Genomic DNA, 24,108 nt, shown 5'->3' on the forward strand with positions numbered 1-24,108 from the left:
AATCCACCTGTGAGCAGGCTGGGAGTGCACAAGGAGCTGGGAGGGGAGACAGCCGGGACTGCTGACCCTGAATGACCAGAGGGATATTCCATACCATATGGAGTCATGCTCAGCATATAAAGCTGCGGAAGAAGAACGAAAAGCGGAATGTTTGGAATGATGGTGTTTGTCTTCCCAAGTCACCATTACATGTGATGGAGCCCTGCTTTCCTGGAGATGGCTGAACACCTGCCTTCCCATGGGGAGCGTTGAACGAATTCCTTGTTTTACTTTTGCTTGTGTGTGCAGCCTTTGTTTTAGTTACTATACTGTAGTTATCTCAACCCACAAGTTTTCTCACTTTTACCCTTCCAATTCTCTCTGCCATCCACTGGGGGGAGAGTGAGCTGCTGGCTGGTACTTAGCTGCTGACTGGGGTTAAACCACAGCATCCTATTAGCCCAAACACCTAATTTCTGCAGATCGCATACATCATCTTCCATAGAGTCATAGAAAACAGGCTTTGTACCACTCATTTCTTTTTCACAAACTCTAATGTGTTTTAAAATATTTTCTTCTATAAATGTTTTCTTAGCTGAGGTCTGCTTAAATTATAGTAAATTTTCTCTAAGTGATTTTTTTTCCTTTGGATCCATCCATCTTGCACACTGCAGCACAAATACCTAGACTAGTTTTGTGTCAGCTATGACCAGTACAGTAAGCTAAGCCACTGAAACAAACAATGCTTTACCGTTGAAGATCTGAGTATGACTGTTGCACTGAAGTTTATTTCAGACATGTTTCCTCCTGTTATCTGTCTTTCCCAGTGCATTTTGGTTTTGCTTTTTCAGATTTCATTAGCTGTTATTACAGAAACCATATTAATTTACACTGAATTGTAGCTGCTTGTAGAGCCAGAACTTCTTAATACTAAGCATATGATACCATCAACAATACTAAGAAAATTGCCTCAAAGTGAACATTATTCTATGATTACTATTATACTATTATACTATTCTATGATTCTATTTGTAAAACTATTTTCAGATAGATCAGATAGATAGATTCAGAGTTTTCAGAGGTGTGTTTCAGTAGGAAAATCCTCTTGTGTGGCAGCACAGTACATAAACCAGTCAATTTATTTTCCCAGGAAAAGCTCTCCTGAACCTGTATTACTTAACTTAGAGAATGTTAGTAATGAATGTTTTTAATTTGAAGTTGAAATACCTTTGATCATGCAACAAAATGAGATCCTTGAAGATGAAAGAGCTCTCTGTTGTTAGATAACTGCACAGCCTATGAAAATAATGATCACTTGCATTTAGCTACAGAAAAGGTACTTCAAGCTTCGAGTGAATTAATAATGGTGTCATCCATGAAGTTCACACAAATGCCTCTAATGATTTCATACATGAAGTGTCTTTTGAGAAAATGGAGACAGGTTGTCACAAAGGGTGGGTAGAAAGGCCCTCCCCCAAACTGCCCACTGTATATTTGACTTGGTGGATGCTTCAGAATTAACACTGCACATGTGAGGAGGGGAGTGGAAGACCAAAGTGGTTTCCTACACGGAATTAGGTCAATATGCTTACAGGTGTCACCTTTCCACTTGGAAGTGTTTGCTTTGCAATAATACTAAGGCAGTTAGGCTTTCAACTTGTGGATCTGCAGCAGCACAACTACCTGGAGAATGTCTGCTGTTCTGCTTGGCAAGCCTTTCCTCCTTGCATGTAACTGCTTCCTTCACCATTACTACACCACGGAGAGAGGATCCTGCTAGTGAGGCAGGGACCCTGGCTAGGAAATAGGGTATTTTTTAGCTTGGACCTATCCAGAAGAGCTGCTCTGTTCATGTGCCACAGGCAGGGTTCACCCCACAGATGTCCCCACTGCTCCAGAAGAAGCGAAGCTACTCTGGTCCATGACAGCCAAGGGACCATTTTCAGCCTCATTTGCCTCCGGCCTGGCTCATCTTACGTCTACCACTGAACCCATACCTGCTGCGTTCCCAGGGCGGTGCAGACCAATGTGTGGGCTCCCACACTGCTGTCCCTGCTGTTTGAAGCATTTCTGTGAACTGGAACTGTTTACAATTAAGACCTCTTCCTGCTTTTAATGAAAAAATCATGGTTTTCCTCTCCTTTGCTGTTATTTGAGTAGAAGTTACTCTCCAGACCTGGAAGAGATGGATGCCATGCAGGTTTCTGTGTGCATTGCAGGTCTCCCTCGCACCCTGGCAGGAAGCATTTTGCTGAAGGATTCATCCATTCCTCTTATATATTCCTCCTCCATCACTGCAATCCTCTATTTATGATATTTATATTGTCCTCTGAGATGCACAGCACGGAACTTGAAGTTCATGAATATGGGCAAAAAGAGTGCTTGGAGTCAGATTTGTGACCTACCTTTTAAGGACTATAGACTTTATTTTGGTGTAATTTCTCCAGTCACCTGTGAGCTGCTCTACCTTTTCTCCAGCATGCCAGAGGTCCTAACCCCATCTTACAGCACAGTTTCGGAGGAGGACCTGTGGAGATAACTTTGCTGGTATCTTTTGTAGTTGCTGCACTGGAAGAGTGTCCCCCTGGGATAAATCAGAAGATTTTGCAATATTTCTACTGTCTCTACAGTCCATCTACTGGCAAATAAAGTATAGTATGAGCCTAATGCTAGCGACCCAGAAAAGCAACGGAAAAGTGCAGAAGTCTTCTAAAGGCAAGGGCCTTCTTGTACTGAAAACACCCTTGTTGATCTGTAACAAAGAAAGACAAACTGAAAGCTACAGGGGAACTGAAACGACAGGTAATTTCTGGATTTCTGTCACACCTTCCATTATATCCCTGAAAGGAGTGCACTTCATCACCCTTTCCTGTCTGCCAGATGGCAGTGATTTGTGTTACTTTTCTTGCACTCCCTTCAATACCCTGTCTCTCCCATGAAAATATGTGGATACACATACTGTCTGAATATACCAATTGTCCTGGGTTCGGCAGTAGCAGTCATGTTTTTCCTTTGTGTTAGCTGGTGCAGTGCTGTGTTTTGGCTTCCAGCTTGAGAACAGTGTTGGTGAAGCCAATGTTTTCAGTTGTTGCTGGGTGATCTTTACCCTGACCAAGGACTCTGTGAGGCTCATGCTCTGCCAGGGAGGAGGGGAGGCTGTGAGGAAGCGGGGACGGGGCGCCTGACCCGGGCTAGCCGGGGAGGTATTCCATACCACAGCACGTCATGCCCGGGGTGAGGGGTAACTGGGAGTTACCCGGAAGGACACGGGCTTCCGGGTGGAACTCGTTTTCTTGGCCGGTGGTATCGTATTCTCTTCCCTTGTTATTTTCCTTTATCATTGTTGTAGTTGATAGTAGCGGTGGTGATTTGTTGCTGGACTGTTCTTGTCTCAACCCATAGGAGTTGCACTCTCTCGATCCTCCTCCCCGTTCCTCCGGGAGCGGGGAAGGGGAGAGCCCCGGTGCGGGGGGGGGGGACGGACGGACACGGACCTCGATTGTTGTCAGCTTGGCACCACTCACTGGGAGTGAGTGAACAAGTTACCTGACTGGGTTTAAACCACGACACCAATATAGTCCAATATAGCATATATATATATATATATATATATATATATATACACGTATACCACATAGAATACAGTATGGTGTACTCAAAATGCCCCAAATCAGATATGCCTGGGGAGGTATGTTCAAGGGTTTCCCTCTTAGGAGCTGGATCCTTATGCTGCTGAAGGCTTTGCCATCCCAGGAAGGCTCAGGCCAGAGATTCTGCACATAGGCTCTTAACATACTGTAGGATTAAAAGCCTAGTAGCAGTATTCAATGTGCTATCAATAGAAGATGGTTTTGGCATTGACTTCCCTCTCACTCAACAATACTTAATTTAGTAGTGGCAGTCCTCCCTTCCATTAATATAGGCAGTCATGGGAAATGAATCACGAGTCTACCCTAAATAATGCGTATCATTCCTAGTCTTCAGTAGTTAAAAATAGATGGGTATGTTTTGTATTCCACAGGCATGAAGCAGGTAGATGATGACTGAATGCAGCTGGGAATTTATCTCACCTAGTTCAAGCGAGATGTATTATTCATGTGTAGTCAATGACAAGGATGAGTAGTCAAGCTTGAGAGTCCATTAAAAAAACAAATGCAGATCCGTGCAAGCTAAATTGGTTGGAGCTACTTTGTGTTTTTCCAGACTGTGGCTACAATGAGTGGCTCTGACTGAAGTCAGAACTCATGATCCTTCTGAGAATACTTTGGGACTGGAAAGCTGGTGACAGTGGGAGACAGGGTGTCCTTGCACACAGCAATAACTGTACAAAGAGTGAGGCATGACTGCCCATGGTTGCCTGAAGCCATTAAATTTAAATGAAGTATAAATAAAGTTAAACCTAAAGGATTAAAGAAGGTCAAGAGCTGTCAATCTAATATTGGCCACACTGCAAATGCTTTCAAGAAGCATCAGTTTTTTAAGCTATCTGTGAGAATCAGGAGTCACAGAAAATCCACACCAGCAGCAATGACTATTTTTCTTCTCTCTGGCTTTCAAATGATATTCATTTTGCATAAGTCTGAACTTTTCTGACATTTCTAACAAATGTCCACTGACACGGAGACACAAGAGTGACTTTCTGGTAACACTCTTCCAGGCCCTGGTGCAGGAGGAAGTGGCTGCTTGCCTCCTGGAAGGGGCTGCAGGTGGTTAGTGAGATTCCAGGTCAGGCTTGATGTCTCTCTGGAGACATGGAATGGCCAGTGCTACCAGAGCATGAGGTTCCTCTTGCCTGCTTTCAGCTGCCTGAATGTCAGACACTCAGGGATCTGTTTGGGTACACCCAAGCAAGTGTCGGGTGCTTCTTTGTACCTTTGTTGGCATCTGTTTACATAGAACTGTAGAACCATGGAATTGGTTAGGATGGAAAAGACCTTTAAGATCATCAAGCCAGCACTGCCAAGTCCACCACTAATTCATGTCCCCAAGTCACATGTACACATCTTTTAGATATCTATAGGGATGGTGATTCAACTTTCCCTGGACAACCCTTTCTGTGAAGACGTTTTTTCTAATATCCAGTCTAAACCTCCCCTGGCACAACTTGAGGCCATTTTCTTTCATCTTACTGCTTGTTACTTGGGACAAGAGACCAATACGCACCTCACTACACCCTCCTTTCAGGTAGTTGTAGAGAGTGATGAAGTCTCCCCTGAGGCTCCCTTTCTCCAGACTAAACAGCCCCAGTTCCCTCAATCATTCCTCACAGGACTTGTTCTCCAGACCCTTCACCAGCTTTGTTGCTCTTCTCTGACCTGCTCCAGCACCTCAATGTCTTTCTTGTAGTGAGGGGCCCTAGATTCAAGGTGCAGCCTCACCAGTGCCCATTACAGGGGGATGATCATTGCCCTGGCCCTGCTGGCTACGCTATTGCTGATACAGGCCAGAATGCTCTTGGCCTTCTTGGCCCCCTGGACACAAGCTATTCATGTTCATCTGACTGTTGACCAACACCCCCAGGTCTTTTTCCACCAGGCAGCTTTCCAGCCACTCTTCCCCAAGCCTGTAGCATTGCATGAGGTTGTTGTGGCCCAAGTGCAGCACCCAGCACTGAGCCTTGCTGAACCTCCTACAGTTGTCCTCAGCCCATCAATCCAGACTGTTGATATACATCTGTAGACCCTCCCTTCCCTCAAGCAGACACTCAAGCAGAACAACAACATGAAACCTGTGTAAATACTGTGGTCTAAGAGTTGTGTGCCACCCAGGATGAGATTCAGTCCAATGCCACCTGAGATGTTGTAGCATGTCCTGACTGGCCTCTGCCTGCTGCTCCAGGAGATCACAGGTGCCCTTGTAGATCCTGTGCCATATCTGCTGGCCTAGGAAAGATGCCTCAGATGCCCTAGAGTGCTTGAATTAGATGCCTAAGTGTAGGCATCTAATCTATTCCCCTCTGTTTTAGCTAATCTGGGAAACTTCCTTTGTGCTCTGCAGTAACTTCTAGGACATGCTTTATCCAATACAAAGACAGGATGAGATGGTGGCATCTATGAGGTGGGTGCCATGTACAAACAATGGACAGACTCATGAAGGATCACCTTCTTCAGCTGAATAACAGTTATCACCCAGTTCTCTCTCTGAATACAAAAAGGGGGCACATTTGCCAGGAACTGCAGAGTACAGCAAGCCTTGAAAAACAGCCAAAGATGACATGTCAGGAAATTTTTAAGCTTTTCTATATCCATGATACACCAAAGGTCAGAGCTGTATCTTGCTGTGGGTTAATTCCTGCATTGTGTTGAGGGAGTTTATTTTGAGAATAGGTCTGGCAGATGGATGCATATTGTCTTCAGTCTGGTTAATGCTTAAATTCAGATTAGCAAAGGAAAACAAATCTCTCTCTGATTTGTACAAAGACCTGAAATATGGTCATAATATGGTTTTCTGTATATTCTTCTATCAGTAGTTAATAGTTTTACCTCTCTTTTCCTCAGAAAACTACAAGTCCTAAATAAATGCCTGGACCAGGAGTCACCCTGTGTCACAACAGCTGGCCCATCTATGAAACATAATTGGATTCACTCTACATGCCCTTGAGGAAGTAAGAAATTCAGAATATAATTAAACTGAATTAATCTGTTTGGTATTAACAGCACCAGATTCACCTTAAGATGAAATAGGATGTTGTGTCTCATCAGATAAACTTTAGGCTGTCACAGATCAGCTACCTGTTGTGTTGAATGAATGATAGACTCTGTGAAGTCTGCAGTAGACTGGATGCTGTGCATAGCACACACTTTGATTAGGGCACCCTTTGGGACCAAGGGGTGTGCTTTTCACAGAGGTCCTGTGATGCTTATAGAGTGAACATGGACTCTGTGTGTGCCATGTGCCAGCTCATAGCAACAGACCTCTGACCATTCTAGCAACAAACCCAACACAGCACCTCACCTGCCACACAAGTCACCTTTATCCAGGCAGTTCGGCAAAGAAAAGGTTTTAACACAGCCATGCTGTTGGCCACAAATGACATGAAGGGGCTTCATTCTCCACCAGCAGGAACTCCAGATGTCCTCACCACAGTGCCTTTATGTGCAATATCTGTACATCATCAAACTGGACAGTGTCCCACAACAGGCTGGCTGGGAAGTGGAGCACATAATGTGGGGGAGAAAAGGAGACTTAGGGAAATAGGTTTGCATAGCCTGGAAAAGAGCATGCTGAGGGGGAGGACTGGTTACAGTCTGCTGCCTCTTGAAGGGGAAAGATGGTGGTGCATGGTCAACATAGAACTGACAGTCACAGGTTTCAGAAAAAGAAAACCCCTCTTGGGTATAAAAAGAAAAGTGTTTATAATGGGTTAACACTGGAAAATCTTACACAGAGAAGTTGTGTCATCTCCATTCCTGAAGATTTGCATACTTTGCTTGGACAAGGCCCTGAGCAGCCTGACATAACTTTGAAGTTTTCCCTTCTTTAAGCAGGCAGCTGGACTTGTTTACCTCAGGAGGTTCCTTCCAAAATAAATCTTTCTGAAACTTTATGATCTATTTATGCACAGCCACACATACACTCAGTGAAATGGTTACATATATTTCAAAATATTTCACTCGGTGTTTGACGATTTAATGCATAGTGATGATTTAAATGCCAACTTACTTGTATAACTGCCCATATCCTCATCACATGTTTGCTATTCCCACAGCTATGTCAGTTTGCAAATGCTCTCTGATCTTTCTGATAAGTTGCAAAAGTATATACGGTCATCTGTAAAGCAGACTTGATTTAGCTGAATGATAGGCTTCTTGTTTGTGTTAGCTTGTTGCCATCAGCAGTATCGAGCTCTGCTCTGTAATAATCAGTCTAGTTGAGCAGCAGACAGCCTCCCTGTTACTCATCACATATTTACTTCGTGATCAGCATGCACAGACTTAAAGCATAAACATGCAGATGAAATAGGCTCAGTCAACTCTTCTGTGGATGACTGGATGGGAACGTGCATCACGAGACCTGGCATTCACTTTCAGCAATGCCTTTTGCCAACTTCAGTGGTAAAGTAGTGAAATACTTACAGAAGACTTACCCTTGGACCTCGCTTGTCAGCTGAGATGATAGATTTTGGCAACTCCCTGTCTATGAATAGTTAGTTACTTCTAAAATATCTATTTATTTTGTGTTTTGAGAGGTAGAGAGAACAGTATGGGATGTCAATTTCACACATCCTTTGTATACAAGTAATGAAATTTGAAGATCTGTCTGCTGGCAGTTACTAACCCTTAAAAATCTGGAGTAAGATATTATCAAGAAATATGAAAGAAATGATTCAAAGAAAATGCCTATGGCTGCTGCTGAGGTGACTGTATGGATCCAGGTAAAACACTTGCTAAATAGGAAAAATACACAGCTCAAATGTCTGTTCACCCACTTGAGGATGTGAAAGAAAATATTCTGGAATCATACAGTTATTTTCCAGAGGATTTTTTGTTCATTAAATTTGTTAATTATAAATGCCAAGGTGAAACACATTAAAACTCCTAAAAACGAAGAGTAAAATAGGAAGACACAGCTTGTTTCTGTGCAAAACGGATTAATACAAGAAGTGGAGTTTTATATACTTTGCTTTCTTACTAAGTATGGCTACGGTACCTCAGTACTTAAAGGCACCTAGAAAGAGAATGGAGGCTTTCTCTACACAAGGAGCCACACGGAGAAGAGAAGGGGCAACAGGTACAAGATGCATAGGGGGAAATTTTACCTCAATATAAGAAAGAAGTTTTTTACAGTGAGCACAGTCATGCACTGGCACAACCTCCCCAGGGATGTGGCAGAGTCCACATCATTGCACGTTTTCAAGAAGCGATTGGACAGGGTGCTAGGTAATGTCACCTAGATTTCCTTTCCCATGAGGGGTTGGATCAGACGATCTTTCAAGGTTTGCTCCAGCCTGACCTGTTATATTAATTTACAATTCTACTAACTCAGAGGAAAGTAAGTCAGCAGCAGTGTGCACCTGCAGAGGCTAAAGATACTAAAATACACTCTTCATTTGAAGCAAAGTCTAATAAACAAGGCATAACCCAATTTTCTCCTAGTAAGCAATATTCCATTCATCAAATACTAGGTGTTTGATCTTCTCTGCTCAATGAACTTAGGAAAATAAAAGATGAGGACCAGATGAGTGACTGTTGAGATGGAAATTGGTAACAGCAGGACACTTGAGTAGAGAACCTCATTTTGATGTAGGTGATACATTTTCATTGGAATAAAAATTGCTTAAATGCATGTATGTCTATTCTCAGAAAGAAAGAACAGTCAATACAGAAAATTAATTCCAGCTACTTCCAGGGAATAATGAAATTATTGAATTTCTAGTGAAGACACATAATTAACTTTTCAAGAACTTTTCCTAGATATAAATCATAATTTTTAGCTCACTGGTGGTCTGATTACTAGCCCTTAACTTTAGGCTTGCCTCCAAAAATAGTACCTCCCAAATTTTACCTCCCAGATAATATCTCCAGTGTTTGTCTCTCTGATCCTTTGGAATGGTTCCTCTGATCCTTTGGAGGTTCAATTATTAGTTCTTATTCAATATGGCTAAAACTAGCCTTTAGACCCTTTCTCCTAAGTCCTCCTCCACAATTCCTTTTCTCAGTTATTATATGAACAGCAGATACTCCTGTTACCTGCTAACATCTCCAAGCCAAATCTCACCTGAAGATCATCACTCCCAGCTTTACTTCAGCATCATGGGCTCTTGTTGCAGAGCATACCTGAATCTGGCTTCTACCACCCAATCCACATGGCTCTTGCTGCTCTCTTTTCTAAGCATCTGCAACATGCTCTGCTCACTCTTGCACCCCCAGCCTTGCTCTGTCTGCATGCACACAGGCTGTTGCAATAGTAAATTTGTGTCATATTTTGGATTTGTTGTCCAACATTCGTATTTGTCAGAGTGCAGAGGACTGAGGTGGGGCTGAGGCATTGGGCTGGGGTCAGGATGTGAGGTTAGTCTTGAGGTTGGGTCTGCTAAGCTTAGGCAGGACCTGGGCAAGGGCCAGAAACAAGTTGCAGCTCCTGCACAGGGGGCCATGCCTTATCCAGACAGAGAAAAATATTTTTGTCTACAAGTTCAAGGTCCCTTCTGGCCTTCCTCACTTCTGTATCATCTCTCACTGAGAATCAAGAAGCTGATTTCCATACCTGAACTTCTGTAATTCATTTATTATTTTTTCAAACAACATTTTTTCCTTTTACCTACAGCACTCTCCAGACATGGGGTGCTCTCTTTGTACCAAGCCACACCATGTTCTCTTAGAAATCCTTTCTTAATTCTCTGTTGTGACCTGAACTACACAGAAATGTTTGATGGATTTTAGACTACCCGTGTGCTAGCATCACTCTCTGATACGCTGACCAGTATTGACTTATTTTATCTTAGTATTCTCCAGACTGTCTACATTTCTATATTATCACTTGTTTTACATTACAAAGTCCTTGGGCTAGATCTAAGCTCTTTCCTATCTTTGTTTGTATAGCATTTATCACAGCAGAGTCCTCATCCATGATCAGTGTTCTTAAACACTTGGGCTATATAAATAATAATGCTTTATTGCAAATGCTGGTAAAGCAGCTCTTTGAAGGAAAGCCAGACATGAAACATAGGCAAGCACATCAGCTATCCAGCTCTGATTGTCAGCTTTCCCATTTCAAGCAGGTAATGCTCAGATGTGGGTTGTATGCTTGTGAATCTTCAAAGCAACATGACTATGGAGATTTATACACATCTTTTAGTCCTAATTCTCTTCCAATCTGATGATCATAGATCAGTAGCTGAAAACATTCATAGCACCTAGGAAGCTCAGCTGAGATTGGGTCAAGTGTCAAATAGATACACTGACTGAAATCCTGATGCCTGCAAGTCAAAAAAATTGTCTTTGAGTACAGTGAAGTCAAGATTCCACATATAGAAATTCAAGCCAGAGATATCATAAAAAATTGCAGAAGGGATTGAATTAGCTAGCGATGTGACTGAGAAGAGGATTATATCAGCTGCGCTTTTGGAGCCTAATTAGAAAAATAAATTTCTAAACACTTTGTGCCACAGAGTGCCTGGGAACCATTTACAGGCTAGAGATTCAAGCTGGGGTAATGGAGAAAAATAGGTTTTTAAGAATAGGGTTTTAATTATTTTAAGCATTTAAAAGTTGGGTGCAACCAAAGTCTCACTTTCCAAATGCTCAGGACCTCGTGTGCCTAACTTCCATGGGCATCTTGGAGAGTTTGAGTATAGACACTATTGAACACTTTGTTGGGTGCCGGCCTTTGCTAGATAGCCCTCACTGAAAATTGCTGTTATAGCACTTTGGAAAAGTTCTCCTTAAATTGCTTTTTAGCCTGAAAGAGGGGGGAAAAACAATACAGAGGGTGGCTGTTTGTTAGGATTATTTTGCACAGCCATTCAGAGATCAGTGTCACTAGTCACAAAAAATGTATCTGAGAACTGCCAAACTTTGAGTCCAGCATCTGCGCTGCCCCGGACTGCATGCTCATACAGAAGGGAAAATTAGTCTGGAAAACAAATACTGGTGTTCCTGCACTTGGATGAGACACAGGTCCATTCCTGGCTGCATTAACCCTCTGTATTAATTTAATGATAATTCTGTCCTGATAATACACTCCGTTCACTTCACAGTTCCTTGTGGCATAAAATCAAGAAGCATGTCACAGCACGGCAGTGAAGTAATGAGACATCTTAACTGTTAAAGGTAATTTTATATTCTCCTTTGTAAGGAAATGACTGTCTTGGGGTTTTGGTTCATTTTATACTCTGGAAATCTAGTATTTATTATAGTATCTGGTTTAAAATAAGACACTAAAAGGTTACATGTCTGATTAAGGAGCTGATGCAGATTTTAAGGGAAAATCAGATTTGAAGATCTGGATGATGCATTAACATTTAAGGTCTTGAACTATTCTCTTGCCAGCTATGTGGAATTCATTCATAAAAATTACAGCAAAACACATTGACTCACTTTGTTATTCATTGTTGATAGAAATTCAGTCCTGAACAAAGGCTAGCTAGGAATTGAAAAAAGCCTGAAATCAAGGCCTCCCATTTCAGATTAAGACAAATCTTCATGAGAAGGTAACCAGTGAAACCCATGCTAGAATTTAAAGTGGAAGTGACCTGGCTCCCAGCCAGCTGGTCTTTTTGGCGGTGGTTGTGTGGAGCTCTCATTCCTGCTCAGACCCTGGCAAACAGCAAAGCCCAAAGCCTTCTGGCTCTGGCGTAGAGGCAACCAGCACTGCTGGGGCTGACAGGCACAGCCTGAGAGCAGTGGGCTGCTGCCACACATGGGCTATAGATGGGCATCCAGAAGGGTGAAGGATTTTCATGGTGCCACCCTCACCCTCTTAACATCACCCAAGAGCTTTTAACACTGAGTTAACTTGCTTGGTTATTAGTATTGAAAGATTCTTATTGCTATTAATATATACAAAAAAAGCTGTTTCTTGATAACAGTTGTCAAATACATGTTGCAGGCTTCTTCTTCCACCCATGTAAGGAGGCAAAGCCCTATTTTGCCAGTTGTATAAGTCCATGGAGAATAGTACTGATACCCTGACAGATAGCTTTCTCTACATTAAAGGCAGCAACTGCTAGTGATGTAAAAGAAAAAGGTGATGACTGCATTTGCCCTGCCTGGGCTTTTTGAGGTGAGCAGGCACTGGTTTAACTGGCTGCTGTGCCAACCCCTCATTTTCCTTCTCCAGCAGCCTCAGACTCCAGGCAGAACTAAGGCACAGAGCAGCCATCACCTGTGTTCGCAACTACAAACATAAACCCAGCCTGAGTACCAAGATATCATTACTGGATTTCTAACTGCCTCAACTCCTTGCCCTTGCTGTGGCTGTGGAAGAAAATAGGGCAGAAAATCTGACAAGCGTGTGTATGGGTTTGAACAGGAGAGCTAAAGGTATCCTTGTGTTTGCTGGTGCTATAATTCATCACCTTTCCCTGCGCAACAGCAAATGCACTGATAAGCTATTCGCGGCTGAGTTATGGATGCACCTGGAATGGGAGGCTTCCTTCTACTCAGGCAAATGTCAGCTTTGCTTTTATTCCATCCCTCCTTTTCACTATAAGACAGATACATCTAATCTGTAACCACTTGGACAGATGGGCCTGAAGCACTGACCTGATGAAGACCTCATCTGGAACTGGACTATGTCCGATGACAGCTGGCTATTTCTTTGTTGTTTATACCTGTTTTTTACCTTGTTTGTTGCTTAGCTGAATTATTTCCACTTTCCATCCTCTGGAGAAACATCCACTGACTGTAGTGACATCTTGCTTAAAGGAAGGCGGAAGCAGAAATTACAGCTGCTGTGGGGAACAGTGTTTCACCAGTGCCCAGCTGCTGATTGAAGCCAACAAATTATTTCAGTGCAGGTTTTTGTTTTCAGGCCAGTGGGAACCTGTGATTATCAGATAAGTTGAGAGAGCTGGGTTTGCTTAGTTTTAATAAGAGAAGGGGAAAGGGTGCAGGGAGGTCTTATTGTTCTCTTCAACCATCTAATAGGAGATTACAGACAAGACTCTGCTTGGAGGTTGGTGGTGGTGGGAAGAAAGGCAATGAGCACAAGTTGCAGTAAGGGAACATCTGATTTATCAGGAAGGAGCATGTTGTATCACAGGGATTGCTAGACATTGGAACATGTTGCCCAGATAGTTTGCATGGATGTCCACCCACAGAAATCACCCAGTCAAAACTTGACTGGACAAACCCCTCAGCAAAAGATCTAAGTTTGCTTATTATGCGCAGAGGGTTGAACTGCACAGCCATCAGAGTCCCTCCCAACATAAATGATCCTGTGAAACTCTCCTTACAGCATCCACCAGATTGTGTCTGCATCTACCATCGTCTCTTTTCAAGTCCTGCAAAAAAACCCTAACCCATAACAGAGAAGATAGGCAGAAGGGCTTTCTCATTAACCAAGGTATTTTGTCTATAATGTGCTTTCCATATTATAGATTTTACTTTTCCTTGTCCTTTTTGAAACAGGAAGAAAACAGGTGACTGATATGCCTTAGGAACTTAGTGAGTTAAAGAATTCAGAGAACTTCATTATTTTGTGTGTTTGAGTATTTCTAATTTTAAGTCAAATGCTGCGAGGAAAATTTTGGCTTTAGGATTTTACATTTTACTTTGAATAGGTCATCAAAAGTAACCTTAAGGCCTCACAGTAACCTTGCATTGTAGTAATAGGCTTAAGGTGAGGCTGGGCAAGAAGATGTATATAACATAAGCTTCAGAGCTCACATGGTCTAAGCCTCTAAAGGTTTATCAGATGCAGAAATAACTTGCAAAACCAGGAGGGAGGTCTGCAAATGAATACATCAATACTGAATACCAGACAGCGCACTGGATAATTTGAAAGTCAGAATTGCTTTTTGAAATTCTGTATATTCACAAGCTGCACCTCATTAATATTTACATTGGAGTCTGACAAGATTTCCAAATATTTTGGGTTTAATTAGGAAATATTTTAATTAAGAAAATGTGAATTTAAGTGCTATTTTGAGTTCAGCTGGCATAGACTGGACAAAGGTTGATGTTTCTAGTTATTCAGGCTGAATAAGCACATTGATTCACAGAGTATTTCAGGAGGAGAGTGTGTATAAACCCAGCTGATTGCTTATGGGTGCCACAGTAAATGAATGTCACTCAAAAATAACATCTGAAATCTTTTTCATGCTTAGCATTTACATTTAGTCATTGTATCAGTGTCCCGGTATCAACTATGCCTGAAGAGCAGGTATCTGAAATAGTCTTTTGTATGGCATCATCTAATCAAGAAGGGTCCATAATGTGGCTTTGCAAAGCAAAGTCTACCTAAAGTGTTGTTTCTAAGAACAACCTCAAATCCAGCAGTGCTGTTAAGAGTGACAGGTCAGTGACAGCACTGACTGTCACAGCTATCAAGGTAATGGCTATTACCTATATGTCCTGTACGTGGCAGTCCTCAAAATGCCTAAATTAGTGTCACTGCCCTTTCTGTGGTAGCAAATAAGAGCACCTGTAGAAAATGGGCTTGTGGGAGGTGACTGTGAATGGGAATGTCATTGGCTTTTGATGTTAAAGAAATCTGAAAGGAAAAAAACCCATGTGAATGGGTTCTTATGTGCCTAATTCTACACCATGGGGCATGGATTTTCTCTTCACTCCTACACACTTCTCCCAAAATACCCAGGTCTGTAAGTCAGATCAATAAATATGCAAAAGCAATGGATTCCTATTTCATTTTCTGATGCCTAGTTAGAGTAATGGAAATTAGGGCATAAATACCTTCTGTGGATCTTGTGTCTAGATCTTCTCAGATGTATTGAACATAGGGTAGAAAACACATTAGCAAAGAAGAATGTACTTATTCCTTCTAGTTAATTCCCTTGGTAATGATGTACTCAAAACTACTTTACTGGGTTCTATTAGAAAACTTATCCCTTTTCTTCATTTTCAGTCACAACAGAAAGCCCATAAAGAATGGTAATTTTTGCAGTTTTCCAACGAGGCTAAAACCGAAGCAATTAGGGACCTTGTAAGATACCTACTAACTGCAAAGCAGCATTTACTGTTGCATTATATCCTACAGCTCCTATTTGAAATGTGCTAGAACATCCACTTAGTGGAATAAATTGAGTATAAGAATATAAGTCTCACAGATTTCTGTGTAGTATGGACTTTCCTGTCTAGAAATGAAGGTTAAATGCATGTCGTGAAATACAGTACTTCCACAGGTATGAGCAGTGCTTTCAATGAAGTCCACCTCACAGCATAAGGTGAAGATTGCTACTGGTTCTTATTTAAGGTGAAGGAAGCATAAGAGATCATGTAAACTGGCAGTAAGGATTAAACAATTGTGATCTAATAATAATATTAAAATTTAAAAGGGATAAACATGTCCCTAAAATGGTGGGTGAAATGACAAACCTTTTCTTGGAGGACTTCCCAAGCACTTTGTTTATAAAAGTCAAATGAAAATGTATCCCAGATTGTAGTTAAGCATGCAAGAACATGCCAGTGTTAGGGGACACTGTGTTAATAACATGAAGATGAGCTCATTAGAATTATCAGCCAGACAATGGCCATCAAATAGAGGGTGTGGCAGGAGTGGTGTGTTAAAAACATTGTGTTTTGTCAGAGCTGCTGCTGCCATTTATGTTCTTGCAGTGAGGTATTTATTCCTCTTTTAATAACTGAAGTGCTCACTCTCTGTTTAAAAATAAGGACCAGACGCTTCCAACAAAACAGCTATTGTATGCTCATAGGCTCAGAAAGATCAGCCAAATGTTTACTGAGAAACACCACCTGCAACACAGGAGCAGAAAGATTGTGAACTGTATCTTAAAAGTATTTGATGCCTACAGCATACATCAGAGTGAGAAGTACAATTTTCTTTGTTTTCCATGAGGTTGTGATCAGCCCCTTGATCTCCAGTTCCCCAAAATGCGAAGCGAATGAACAGCCACAGACAGGACACTAAAACCAATCCTGTCAGCCAGGCTCATCCTCTTCACTTCCCTAGAAGAGCAGATTTACAACTTCTTTGCATTTCCAGGTCCTGAAACAGTTTCATGGAGGTATGGGATCCCACGTAGAAGGTATGAGCACATTTTCTGACCAGTTTTTCTCTGGAAACCCAAACCACAGCAAGACAAATGTCAAAGATAATTCCTCCAGCCCGCTTCACATCCCAGCTCAGGCACTGCAGGCTGACTTTGTATTACAGAGGTAAGTAGAGAGGATTCCCAATCTTTCTCCAGGAAAATATGGGATATTTTATCCCTCTGAAAAAAAAAGAAGCAGGGATTCCCCTTCCCACTGAGCATTGAAGTAGCAGGTTTTATTTGGAGATCTTTTCTCAGCTGCGCAGCAAGTCGCCCACAGCCCTGTGACTTGTTTATGCTGCAGTTGAGGTGTTACTTCTTACCAGCGAGGAGTTACCTTGCAAATCAAATCGCATCATAAGCTTTGACACCGTACTGCACATGTAGTAAGAAGCAGATAACCCTAAATGATTTTCAAAGCTCTGCACATCCCACTGGCAAGCCACCTTTGGGAAAAGCTGTTCTAGTAGAGGTCTATATGAAAGATAGGGAACTATGAAGAAGATATACAGTTACTTCTTGTTCCATAAATCACCACAATAAAATTTAGAGATTGGCAATATATGTGTGTCCTAAGAAGCTAAGAAACATTTTGTTTTCTTTACATTTTTTGGGTCTGAATCCATTGGAAGTAGCCATCATTTGACCATTTGGCTGTGCAAAATCATTAGCATGTGGAGAAAACAAACAGCTCACTCTGTTAGAGACTTGACTCTTGTCTTTTGTCTTGTTGCTTTTCCTTCACAGGCAGTAAGTTATTTGGGCACAGTTGGGTGCTTTTTTGAGCATGGAAAAATACATTGGCAAGAATGAGTATTCTTACTGGAAAGTGAGTATGTTTTGCTTGCATCTTGGCAATGATAAGGATGTAAAAGGAACATGTGACGCAGAAAGAGCTCATTAATAGTATGCATTAATTCCTTGAAATCCTGAAGCTATGTTTTAGAGGTCATGCCAATATATTCACCTTCACTGTGGCACAAGAATGTTCATTAACCACTCTATAACACAAATTATAGCACTAGTAAATTCTGTTAATGCCCCCTCTCTTATTTATGTGACTTAAACTTTCATTCCCCCACCTGAGACTCACAGGTGCCTCAAAAGTACTGTGGATATATTCACCGGCTGTATTTAGAGCTTGCATATTTAATGCATGAAATTGCCTATGTCCGGTCTCTTCTGTTTTATTAACAAGACAGAAAGGGAGACTAGTCAGAGTGCCTTCCTAGGAAAGGTGAGATCTGGGGACCAGCCTTTGTTAAGATAAATATTTAGTATGCAACAGTCACATTTAATAATTGTATATCATAATAATTTAGTCTTTAAAGGAGAGAGGGACTGTAAACGAGGTCTCCCATGTGACTTTTAGCATCCACACTTCAGGACCTACATGTCCCTTCTCTCTGACCCAGCTGTTTCCACAGCAGCAGATTAACAGCAGGGTAAATTTTGGACTAGCTCATCCCAAATTCCTGGCCACTTGAATTGAGCTATACTGACAAACTAAACAGGGCCAGGGAGTCAGTTTTCAAAAGACCTTTCCTGTGAGCAGTGTGGATGTAGCACCCCTGTCTTTGAAATGTAGCTGAGACCTAAGGAGCTGTACTATTAATTAGTAAAGCTGCAGGTGTGGCACCCTGGACTCACCCATGGAAAAAGGTGAGGTTCTGATCTTGCTTATTATCTTCTAGAAATCCTGCTACAACCCTCAAACCTTGGGTTAATCTTGTGACATCTTTTTGTCTTTCAGCTGTGTTTTGTGAACAGAGGCTGCATGATGTGCATATTCCTGTTGGGCTGCAAAGTCACGAGTCCCCACAGTAGGGTTCTGAGCTCTGAGGAGCCATATCCCTCCCTGCAACTTTTCTTGTTTCAGCCGGTTTTCTCATTTATACTGTTAGCTGCTAGGTAAGAGAAATCCTACTTGTAAGATACCAGATATACCCATGGTTTAGCTGTGAACTCTGGAAACCCAGCTCAGGGCTGAGGGCTCTCTCAGATACTAACATAAGCAGTGCCAGGCACTGCAGTGCTGAGCGCTGCCACATGCAAGTGCTCAGGTATACCAAGTGTAAGGGATTGCTGCGACGGCACCATATGAACATAATAAAATACAAAATATATGTATCTATGAAGGAGCTGCTTCTTGGGTTTCTTATTAAGAACCACCAACATATGTGGCACAACAGACTCCAGTCTGCTCTGGGGGTGTGATACCAACATACAATTTATTTCTACTTCACCTTGTATTTCATAATCTGCTGTATATCATTCTACATGATGTCATGATAACGCAAGACCTTCTCATTTTGGTAGGCAATCACCTTAAACCAGAACTTTAAAGAGAGCAGTTCTGGCCTATCAGCTAGGCAGATATACAGAGCACTGGTAGAAGAAAAAAGCCCTTACCTTATTTAAAACTGAGCCAAAAACTGTCTCAGAGATGTATGTTGAAAGTCTGACGGGTGTTTAAAGTTCTGAGTTCACTGATATAATGCTCATGTGGCTGGATGGAATCTCTTACATCTAATTATCTTAACATAATGTCACATTGCTCTAGTGCATAATCTTTTGCTATTAAAATAACTTCCTGATGTGAACTGCTTTTTTCTTTTATTTATTTTTTTTTAAATAATTATGCAGTTGCAGATGCTACTGGTATATTAAAACACCACAGGGCCACAAAAACCACTCATACAAGCAAATGTGATCTAAACACATATCAAGCATTCTCAAAACTGGTACAAAACAATCTGATGGTAGCTGGTGTCATTACATTTGCACCCTTCTGGACAATGAGACAGGTAATGCTATCTAACAGGCAGACTTTCTGTGTCATCAAGAGAAAAAGTTGACTTATTCTAATTAGCACTGCAGTACAAAGAAGGAAAGAAGAACCAGAAGCAGCATTTTAAAAGGAAACTGGCATTCTTCTGGTGTATGTTCAGCTCTGTGCAAACTCTGTCTTAAAATCCTGTTATAAAAGTTTCCTATTTATAGTGGTAAGTTAGGATTTAAAGTTTATTAATAATTATTATTTATGATCGTAATGTCAAATATTAAAGAAATGAGAGTGTTTCTGAACTCTTAATCGCTTTAGCCATTATATTGGGAAGTTTTTCTAATACATAATATTAATCAATGTTGTTTTCTAGTTGATGATTAACTCCTGAAATCAATTTGGAGCTAGCTTACTGCAAATTGGTTTTGAAAACAGATCAAAGAAGGATTTGAGAACAACTTGCTTCCATTTTCTGTCATGCTTGCCCAGTAATCTGAATAAAGAGGATTTCAGAAGATGAGGGTGATTTCAAGTGAATCATTGGTAAGATACTACACAATGTTCATGTCTAATAGAAAGAAATAAGTTGATCCTGCATCTCATTTGGAGTCCAAAGAGAAGATCTATTTTCATCATAGATTCTACAGGGAACAACAAGACAGAGACCGCATTTCACAGTAGGAAAGTGTGATGCATCTAATTAGTGGGATTTTTTTCTTCTTCTGAAAAGTGGGAGGTAAAAAAAAAGTAGTGTTAATTGTGATTAAAGATGAAGCAGGTACTAATGACATTGCACAAGCTGAGATGAGTAGGGTTTTTTCCAGACAAAAGTGTGTTTAGAATAATGCACTGGTTGCAATTATACAGATCATTTTCCTAATGCAGTGCTCTCACCGACACTGTAACTTCACTGTGTACTGACACAATTAATGAATGTACCTGCTGCACCCAGAAACCATCACTTTGATGCTGAGCCCCATGGATTTGGTTTGAAAACCTACCTCTGAGTAGCTTCAATAATCTTGAAAGAAAGCAGGGCTTCACACCCTGGTGTGCTTAAAAGGAGGCCAGCTATCAATCTAAACTTTGAGTCATGGGCTGTTGCAAGCAGGAGTGAGGTGGAGGGTGATAAACCTGTGTTTGCATTTTAGATGACACTTTTATATAAAACGAACAGCTATAAATAGTTTATGGAGCCTTAATTAATGTTACCAGCATGTTACAGACATAAATAGATAGGTACATGTACCCCAACAGAAGGCAGTGGGGATGAGCTATTATTTTAGACAGCCTGTTCACCTGCTTGACTTATTACAGCTGGCTCCAGCACTTTATTAAAATGTCTATTAATAATGTAGATAGATGTAAGCTAAATATATACACTCCAGCTAATTACAGCATTCCCTGCAGAGGTTTGGGTTTACGTTTGGATCACCTGATTGTGAGATGGGAGTAAAAGTCAGGTCACCTAACAGTGGTGCCAGGGCTGCTGCTGTCTGTAAAAGCAGAGGTCAAGTGTCTTGCTGGAGGTATGGGCTGCAAGAACCCAGTTCCATGAACACAAAAGTCTTTCAGTCCCCTTATCAGCAGCGAGGCTGTCGAGGAGCACTGGCTTCTGGCCTCTGCATTGGTGTAGTGTTTTAGCTAATAGAAAATCATGGGAAATTCATGGAGCTATGACTGGAGGGACTTCAGTCAGTCCTTGCACTATTACAGTACAGACTGTTCCTCTCTTTGACTGACCCAGGTGATCTGCAGGGTGGACAACAGGAGAGAGGGAGGATGCATTCACCCTGAAATAGTCTCTGGCTCCCTCCTCCTTTAGGTATGGATGTGAATTGCCCAAGGGTGAGGATGAAACTAAATCCAGTTCTTCTGGTGTATGCAAGAATACCTTCCCTCACAGACCATTTGTAAAAGGCAAGCGCTGCTCTTTTCCAAAAACAAAGTTTTACTCAGTTTTTATTTGCTTTGGGAGACATTTCAAGTCAAGGCTTACTGTCTTCATCTATGGCCACACCACCCTGAAAACGCCCAGTCTCATTCATAATGGAAGGAATAATATGTTATTTGATCTTTGGTTGGCAAACTTGGAAATCTGGGCTAAAGTTCTTATTTCATTGTACTTTATGGTAATGGCTTGTAATACAGTAGACTCATTGATCATGAAACTGATCTGGCTTGTGTTCCCAGTGTGGTCACCACCTCTATACTTTGGGAGGCATATAATGGCAATGTTTAGCAATTACATATCTTTTTTTCCCTCCCTGGGTGGTCAACCTGTGAAGGAGACATTCCCTTACGCTCCCAGCTCCCCCACCAGACCATTTACAGCATCATTTGAGAGTTCTGAAGGTTTTGAATGGCCTTTGGGAACCCTTGAGACCTGCCTGTTGATTGTGATGGGGATCACCACGCTGGAACGCATACAGAGTGTGCGTTATCTGCGACCATTCTGTCTGATCTCAAGAGTTAAGAACGGTTGGATTTGGGGCTTGTCTAGGGTTAAATAATGATATAGGGTGACCAAGAGACTTTCCCCAAGGCTGGACAGTCATGACTGGCAGGGTGTGTGGGACAGTCTGGTCAAGTATCTAGTCCACTTGGTCCCTCCAGTGCTTTGGAAGCATCGGAGATGGAAGGCAGCTGTATGGAGTCCCCAACAACAAGTTGCAGAAACTGATGAAGGAGAGGGAGAATCGAGTCATTTTGCCGAGGCGAAAGCTATCCAGCTGGCCTTGGACATTGCTGAATGAGAAAAGTGGCCAGTACTTTATCTCTATACTGACTCATGGATGGTGGCAAATGTCCTGTGGGGGTGGTTGAAGCAATGGAAGCAGAACAACTGGCAACGCAGAGGTAAACCCATCTGGGCTGCTGCACTGTGGAAAGATATTGCTGCCAGGGTGCAGAACCTGGTGGTGAAGGTACGTCATGTAGATGCCCATGTACCCAAGAGTTGGGCCACTGAGGAACACCAGAACAACCAACAAGTGGATAAAGCGGCTAAGATTGAAGTGGCTCAGATGGACCTAGATTGGCAACATAAGGGTGAATTATTTTTGACCCGGTGGGCCCATGACACTTCAGGCCATCAGGGCAGAGATGCAACATAGAGATGGGCTTAACGATGGATATTATTGCCCAGGTTATTTATGAGTGTGAAACATGCTGCAATTAAACAAGCCAAACGGTTAAAGCCTCTTTGGTATGGAGGACGATGGTTGAAGTATAAATATGGGGAGGCCTGGCAGATTGACTATATCACACTGCCACCAACCTGCCAAGGCAAGCGCCATGTGCTTACCATGGTGGAAGCAACCACCGGGTGGCTGGAAACATACGCTGTGCCCCATGCCACTGCCCGGAACACTATCCTGGGCCTTGAGAAACAGATTTTGTGGCGACACGGCACCCCAGAGAGAATTGAGTCAGACAATGGGACTCATTTCCGAAATAACCTTATAGATATTTGGGCCAAAGAGCATGGCATTGAGTGGGTATATCACATCCCCTACCATGCACCAGCCTCTGGGAAAATCGAACGGTACAATGGGCTGTTAAAAACTACACTGAGAGCAATGGGTGGGGGAACTTTCAAACATTGGGATACACATTTACCAAAGGCCACCTGATTGGTCAACACTAGAGGATCTGCCAACAGGGCTGGCCCAGCCCAGTCAGAACTTTTACATACTGTAGAAGGTGATAAAGTTCCTGTGGTGCACATAAAGAATTTTCTGGGGAAGACAGTCTGGGTTATTCCTGCTTCAGGTAAAGGCAAACCCACTCGTGGGATTGATTTTGCTCAGGGACCCGGATGTACTTGGTGGGTAATGCGGGAAGATGAGGAAGTCCAATGTGTACCTCAAGGGGATTCGATTTCAGGGGAAAACAGCCAATGAACTCAACTGTGTGCTGTTGCCTGCTATGTAGCACTTTCATGGCCCACCAGCTAGATGTCTTCAGGTCACCAGCGACTGGCCCTGACTTCCCTCCGACCATCATCCCAACAAAGAATGAACTTTGATAGAACCAGACAAGTTCTGCGGTGTCTTCAGCAGGCAACAATCCAACACTGCACAAAGCCTCTCTTGCTCTGAAAGACTGTTACAAGAGATGGAGCCCAACATCATGGACTGGATGAACTCAGCAGCTTCATAGGGTTTGGTCCATGCATTAAGGAATGATCTCTCTCTTTGTGTGTGCATGTATATAAGTGTATATATATAAATATATATATATAATGAGACAAAAGCAACGGTATATTGAAAAATGTGAGATCTGAGCATGATGTGGATGGTATGGAATAAGGGGTGGATACTGTCCTGGGTTCAGCAGTAGCAGTCATTTTTCTCCTTCTTAGTAGCTGGTGCAGTGCTCTGTTTTTGACTTTCAGCATGGGAACAGCACTGGTAACACCGATGTTTTTAGTTGCTGCTCAGTAATGTTTACTCTGACCAAAGACTTTGTGAGTCTCATGCTCTGCCAGGGAGGAGGGGAAGCTGGGAGGATGCAGAGACAGGACACCTGACCCAAGCTAGCCAAAGAGGTATTTCATACCACAGCACGTCATGCCCACTATATAAACTGGGGGCAGTTACCCAGAAGGGTGAGATCACTTGCTCGGGTCAGGCTGAGTATTGGTCGGCGGGTGGTGAGCGGTTAT

The 24,108-nt window shown here is 42.2% G+C and overlaps 2 long non-coding RNA genes across 2 annotated transcripts in view; one reads left to right on the top strand and one right to left on the bottom strand.

The window, feature by feature from the left end:
- The window catches only part of LOC133269804 (uncharacterized), a 38,887-nt gene extending 16,321 nt beyond the window's left edge, over positions 1 to 22,566 (top strand). Inside the window, exons 2-3 of the long non-coding RNA XR_009743549.1 lie at positions 22,031 to 22,108; positions 22,443 to 22,566. This is a non-coding gene — a long non-coding RNA (uncharacterized LOC133269804). The remainder of the gene's footprint in view (positions 1 to 22,030; positions 22,109 to 22,442) is intronic.
- LOC133269803 (uncharacterized) lies at positions 1,878 to 5,335 on the bottom strand. Its single transcript, XR_009743548.1, has 3 exons — positions 5,247 to 5,335; positions 2,385 to 2,563; positions 1,878 to 2,155 (listed from the first exon to the last, which is right to left on the bottom strand). It is a non-coding gene; the product is annotated as an uncharacterized LOC133269803 (long non-coding RNA).
- Positions 22,567 to 24,108: the final 1,542 nt, after the last annotated feature.

This window comes from Pezoporus flaviventris, unplaced genomic scaffold (genome assembly GCF_033815535.1).
Source record: "Pezoporus flaviventris isolate CSIRO_AGI_PZ_B2104156 unplaced genomic scaffold, CSIRO_AGI_Pfla_v1 ptg000015l, whole genome shotgun sequence".
In the NCBI taxonomy this organism is placed as follows: Eukaryota; Metazoa; Chordata; class Aves; order Psittaciformes; family Psittacidae; genus Pezoporus; species Pezoporus flaviventris.